General features: G+C 36.2%; 1 pseudogene; it reads left to right on the top strand.

Annotated features, from left to right (window-relative positions):
* LOC107671283 (myosin light chain kinase, smooth muscle-like) overlaps positions 1–5236 on the top strand; it is a 99758-nt pseudogene extending 94522 nt beyond the window's left edge.
* The last annotated feature ends 1780 nt before the right edge of the window (positions 5237–7016 follow it).

A 7016-nucleotide genomic window follows, 5' to 3' on the forward strand; every position in this document is an offset into this window, starting at 1 on the left:
GAAAGGAAAAAACACTCTCTCAGAGAGAGCTTTCAGAGAGTCAGGGGAGGTCGCGGCGGGACCGCAGAATGACAGCTGCAGCTCGCCGAGGTTTCAGCAGCCTGGATGGCAACCCCCGCTGATACGCCGTCACACCAACGCCAGCTGTTTCTTCAAAACACTCACGGAGATTTGCTTACTAGAAGGCTCGGCTCCGAAGCGAAAAGCTGATGTGCGTTTGCACACGCTCTCCTTTTATACCCGCGCTGCGGGGCGGGGTGCGCGTGGCGTAACACGCACGCCAACTGTCATTGGCTTGTTTAGTTAACACTCGTAGGTGATTGGGCTCTCGGGCGAGATCCCAATTCGTCAGTCACGACTGACGTAATGTCGAACGTGACTGACTGAAAGGGAACCAAGTTATGTTCCAAATTTGAAGTTGATATCACAAAAATTGTGGTCCTGTCAGATTTTGTTTGGCCACTATACCAAAAATAACCACTGGGTTACACCCAAACTCTACTGAAATTTTTAAAGCAATTTTCTGTCACAATATCACTTCTATAACAAAACAGCAAATATGCAATCTTGGCTGACAGACCTTTCCAATGATATGTGTTTTGTCAAGATTACAAAAAGATTAGATTTTCTAAAACACAAGCCACAAAATCTCAGAGTCTATATACAGTATATGTTTTCATAATCTTGATTTATATCCCTAAAAGGGCGATGTATCCCCTGCGATACAAACATTTAGAGACCGATTACAAAAAAATGTAAGCATTTAATTCATAAAATTTCAATGTAAACCTAATAAGCTAATGCTGAACAACAGCTTTTATAACAGGTAAGTCCCTTCCAACATGTGTAAATATGTGAACTAGATCAACTTTTATCAGAGGGTGAGTAGATTTCCCACTACATTTCCCATGCAGTTTTAAATGCTACCCATGAGCTAAACAAAGATTGTATGAACAAAGTCAATATATCTAAATATTCACAACAAACACCCTTTCAACATGAAACCAATAACTATTAAATTTGATATACATCTGTTATCAAACTACTATATGAAGCATAAAATCCTGATTGTGTCTAATATAATACTTAACAAATGTCACGAGTCCTCCTTCACTTCTACACTCCCTCACTCACACCCTGCACTGACAACAAAACACATACTTACTTTAAAAAAGCATTATAATACATTATAAATACATTAACTCATGTTAGACCAGTGTAGAGACTGTAAAACCACATATAACACCATAGTAACCACTTAGCAACATACTTAAAAGCACTCCAAAGTCTGCAACTGTGCAGCAAAGCCCTGACAACCATGTGACGTGTGACAGTTTTTATAGTTCTACTTCTATTTTTCTTTTATTGTTTCACTTTAGCGTCAGTGGTTTATCTCCCTTCATGGGAGACAATGATAACGAGACGCTGTCTAACGTGACCTCAGCCACGTGGGACTTTGAAGACGAGGCATTCGATGAGATCTCAGATGAGGCCAAAGACTTTATCGGTAACCTGCTGAAGAAAGACATGAAGTGAGTGCACATCTCTGCTTCATTTCAAATGATAACTGTTCCCTTGTCCTTGAGTCGTTCTGAACGTCTGGTTTTATTGATTTCCTCCGTCTTGCGTCATGCATCGGTTCTCCCTGAGGTTCTGCAGCAAGGTTCAGTTGTCTGTCTGAGTTTATACATTTTCTTTTTACAGTTTCATCAGTGTATTTTTCTCAGCGCTCTTTCTCTCAGCAGTGTGTGTAATTAACATGATGCACAGTTACACAGTTTTTTTGTCTGCAGAGCCCGCCTGAGCTGCGATCAGTGTTTCCAGCACCCCTGGCTCAAACAGGACACCACCCAAATGGATGCCAAGAAGCTTTCCAAAGAGAGGATGAAGAAATACATTCTGAGAAGAAAGTGGCAGGTCGGGATCTAGAATGACGATAATCGGACATAAACTGTTTTCTTGTTGTATTATTGATAGTCTGAGTAAAATGAGCTTCTCGCGGTGCGTTTCGAATCGTAAAGTTCTGTTACTGATGTGTTGGTGAATGTAAAGTCATAACTGATAGTTTTGCACACTGCTCTCCAGAAAACAGGGCATGCGGTACGAGCTATCGGTCGACTGTCAAACATGGCATTGATGGCGGGCGTTCATGCCAAAAAGGGCTCCCCCACTGAAGGTGCACAACGTTTCTGTCCTCACCAACCCTTAAATAAAAGACAAACACTGCATCGGCTAGTGAATTGTTAACACAGTCATTGTTTGTGATAAAGAAGTGCGCTTACTGAAAATGTGCGCTTGTACTGTACCTCAATCTTAAAATTATATTACATTTTCTGCACTGTCCTTGCAGATAATATAATATTAATGCAATAAAAGGCTACTTAAGTGTAGAGTACGCTTTCATGAGTATAGCAGAAAACAAAGCTAGAAGAAAACAAAACTAGAGGTGCTTCATATTGCATGGAGGGAAAGTACTTCTTCCTAAAAAAAATCCTTAAAAACTGCTAGATCTGCTTACTTTTTGGGTAACACTTTAGAATAGGGAACACTTATTCACTATTAACTAAGAGTTTTCCCTGAACAGACTCCTAATTTGCTGCTTATTAATAGTTAGTAAGGTAGGTGTTAAGTTTAGGTATGGAGTGGATTAAGGGATCTAATATATGGTGATGCAGAATAAGGCATTAATATGTGCTTTATAAGTACTAATAAACAGCCAATATGCTAGATATATTTGTACACTTTAAATTATTATGTTTTGTGTCATGCTTTAAAGAAGTATACCTATTTTGATGTGTTGACTAACATACCAAAACACATGTGAAGTACTTATAAATTTTATTGTAATTATAATTGTAACAGAACATAATTTTAACTGTAGTGTTATTCAATATTTAAAACTGCTATTTGAAATGTATTTCATTTCAAAATTACATTACATCATTACAGCTTAATCATTACAAAATGTGTAATTACAAATACATTTGAAAACAATGCAAGTTTCAATAGAAATTAAATAAAATTATTTCGATTTTAATTTATATTTTAGTTTACTTTAAATGCTTGTCAGCACATTCATCGGTGCACTTTAACCATATTTCAAAGACAATAGAAGTAATTATGAGATTACATATAAAATGTACCTACGTCTTACTTAGATTAGTCAAAAAAGTACTTTAAATTTAACTAATTTAATATTAGCACTTAATATACATTTAAAATTAATTTAATTGAAAACAACATGCAATAAGCAATGAAGTGCCTGAAAACATTACATCTAGTTCGCACTAACAGTAAGAGTATTCTTTTAAAGTAAAGTGAAAAAAGTTAAAGTATTCTGAAAATATTATTTTAAAGTATTACTTCTTTTTCACAAGGGAGATGACATTGTTAACCTGGTTAGTACTGTTCAACTAAATATTGTTTTTTAACACCTCCAGAAAGGAGACTGTCTATAGAGAGTTATCATACTGTATGTCTTGCATTAAACGTGATTTTCTGCACTCTTCTCCGGGTTTAAAACTTTATTACTGAATGTTAAAATACAAATGAGTTGTGCATGTTAATGTAAAGTCTGTGTATTTATATTCAAAATCTTCCTGAATGTCTGTCGTAGCAGATAAAGAGTTTGCTGCTGAATTGGAGGAGAAAACTCTAATGAAACCCACGTTCAGCTCTGTTATTAAAGACGTTGAGGTGGTGGAAGGCAGTGCTGCTCGATTCGACTGCAAAATCGAAGGTACAATTACATGATTATGCACTGCTGAAGCATTCAATTGATAAAATATGGTGCATGGATTAAATGTGAATATTGAATTAAAATATTGAAGATGACTTTCCAATATGCTTAACATTTTGTGTCTGTACTTTGGGGTGGTAAAATGTTTTAATGTTTTTGAAGGAAGTCTCTTATGCAGTAAAATAAATAAAGTCATATTATGAAATATTATTACAATTTAAAATGACTGTTTTCTATTTGAATATATTTTAATGTAATTTATTCCTGTGATGTTAAAGCTGAATTTTCAGCATCATTACTCCAGTCTTCAGCGTCACATGCTCCTTCAGAAATCATTCTGATATGCCGATTTCCTGTCAAGAAACATTTCTGATTATCATCAATGTTGAAAACAGTTGCGCTGCTTCATATTTTTGTGGAAACCATAAAACAAAAGAACAGCATTCATTTGAAGTAGAAGTATTTTGTAACTATGCAAATGTCTTTACTGTCAGTTTTGATCAGTTGAAAGTGTCCTTGCTTTAAATAAAATATAGAATCTTTTGGTATCCATGCATTTTGTGTCAAGTTATTTATATCGTTTATTTGATATGTATATTTTGTAATTATGCACTCTCAGGTTATCCTGACCCAGAGGTGGTGTGGTTTAAGGACGAGCAGCCGATAAAAGAGACGCGCCATTTTCAGATCGATTATGACGAAGATGGAAATTGCAGTCTTGTTATTTCTGAGGTCAGCGGTGATGATGACGCAAAGTACACCTGCAAGGCCATGAACAGCGTCGGGGAAGCCACCTGCACCGCCGAACTCATCGTGGAGGTGATGGGAGGAGAGGAGGAGGAGGAAGAGTAGAAGACAACCTCTTTTGTCACGTTTCTCTTTTTCGCTTGGTGCCTTTTTCTCACTGTCTTTCGGACTTTCAGATGATGAGGATGATGATGATGAGGATGATGAAGACCTCAGATCACCTTTGGCTGCATATCCTTTATTGTACTTCTAATTTGTTCTTTTTGTATTTATGCAACAGCCAAAGTCAGATATCAGATTTGTTTATTACATGACATCAATATTACTCACATTCCATTGGTTGCTTGCTCTTAATTGTCACGTTTTACTCCAACCAAACATTTCTAAAGTCACATGTGTGTTTGTGTGATCATCGCTCGTGATCGTGTGAACTGAGCAGCACTTCCTGTCTGTTAGCACAGCTTTATTAAGGCACTGTAAACTCATGTAAGGTTGTGTGTGTTTTTGTTTGGAGACATTTTCCTCCTTTCACCATCTGTCATAGTAGCAGCACTCAACAGATATTTGGAGACATGCTAAATGTGTGTTTATTTTATTAGATTATATTTCTTTAAATGTTTTTAGATATATACGATAAAGTTTGATAAAGTGCAGATTGCATTGTAATGAGAACACTACAAATGTAGTTATTCACTTTTAAAGAATAAATTTTGATCACAAACAATTTGTAAATTACTGATTTTTTAATAAAACTAATGAAAATATTAAAGGACACAATTTTAAATTCAAACTTTCATTATTTTACTAAACAAATTCTAAAATACACGAGGTGTAAAAATTAAATGGCATCTTTCTATTAGAAGAATAGACCCTGACATGTAAACGAAGTTGCTATTTATTTATTTATCTTTATTTATTAATTGATTCATTCATTTATTTTAGAAAAGAACATGAAAAAAATGTTGTAAAATTTGGGCTATTACAAAACATCACTGTTTTTATTTTTTTTTTCATATTCTGATGGTCACATGCTAGAGATAGTTTCTCAGTAGGATTGGAGACATCCGTAAATATAAAACTTAATTACTTAATTTCAGATCACTTAAAGGGGTCATATGATGTTGCTAAAAATAACATTATTTTGTGTATTTGGTGTAGTGAAATGTGTTTATGCGGTTTAAAGTTAAAAAAACACTATTTTCCACATGCTGTACATTATTGTTTCTCCTCTATGCCCCGCCTTTTTGAAACGCGTCGATTTTTACAAAGCTCATCGGTCTGAAAAAGCGAGGTGTACTGTGATTGGCCAGCTAAACAATGTGTTGTGATTGGCCGAATACCTCAGGTGTGAGACAGAAATGTTACGCCCCTCACATACTGTTGATGCCGTGTCCCGGCCGGAGCGACGAGACAAAAACATTAAAACCCATTACAAACGAGGCATTTGTTGCATCCAGTGATATTCTGTTACACCAAATACACAAAATAAGGAAAAATTGAAATCGCATCATATGACCCCTTTAATTAATTAAAACTTTTAAAAAACTTAATTAAAACTGGCCCATCGTCTGAGGCAACTGTAAGTACACTCTTCGCCAGATGGCGCTGTAGTGTCACAACTATACATGTAGTGTCTTACACTACTTTTCCCATTTGTTGTCTCACAGATATTTTGGGCATAAAACATTTCTGCAATTCTGCAAGAGTTTGACAAGTATTTATCTACTCTATGTTAACATTTAAGAGGATTTAAGATTCCTAACTGAAGAATCACCAATTAACCCAATACTGATATCATGTCTAATCAGCACAACATTTCAGGTCCCATTGTTGAGTTCACTGTGAAATGAGAGACTGAGCACGAATGAGTTCAGCCCCTGTCTGGGTCACAGCAAACATGGTTTAAAACGAGTGCCATCATCCCTCTGCCACTCAGTACAATGTGGTCTCTGTGTTGTGTCCCTGTATGGAGTTAAAGAACATTGCTTCCTTCATCTGGCTCGCAGACAAATTTAGCAACATCTGTCCTGCAACAGAGATTTTGTTCTTCCTCCTTTATTTTTGGCATTTTATAAGTCCTTGTAGTGCATTTGGGCCTCTGAGAGTCTCCCTCGGCGTCTTCGGTTTCAGCAGCTGTGGGCTGCCTGTTGTCTCTTTTCTCTTTAGTATGAAGTCTGGTCTCTCCTACCTCATATTAGCAGGCATGTGTCTGAAAGTACAGAAAGCTTTTACTGAATCAATGTGACTGCGTTTTCCCAGCATTTAACCGTACAGTATCACACACTGTGCCATCACATGACTCATTAATGTTGTGCAATGATAAAAAGGATGGTTGTAAAGACTTAAGTAAGCCAGCTAGCAAATGGTGTAGCCGTCTACAAGTGATAGTGTTGACCAAATTCACTTTTAACAGATATATGTGTAAAAAATATACTGTAGACTTTCTCCTCTGGGAGATGCATCAACATCGAATATTTGTTACATTAAGGAGCAACTGTGAGATATATAAAGACACAACTATGGAGAGTCA

Source organism: Sinocyclocheilus anshuiensis, unplaced genomic scaffold (genome assembly GCF_001515605.1).
Source record: "Sinocyclocheilus anshuiensis isolate Anshui unplaced genomic scaffold, SAMN03320099.WGS_v1.1 scaffold284, whole genome shotgun sequence".
In the NCBI taxonomy this organism is placed as follows: Eukaryota; Metazoa; Chordata; class Actinopteri; order Cypriniformes; family Cyprinidae; genus Sinocyclocheilus; species Sinocyclocheilus anshuiensis.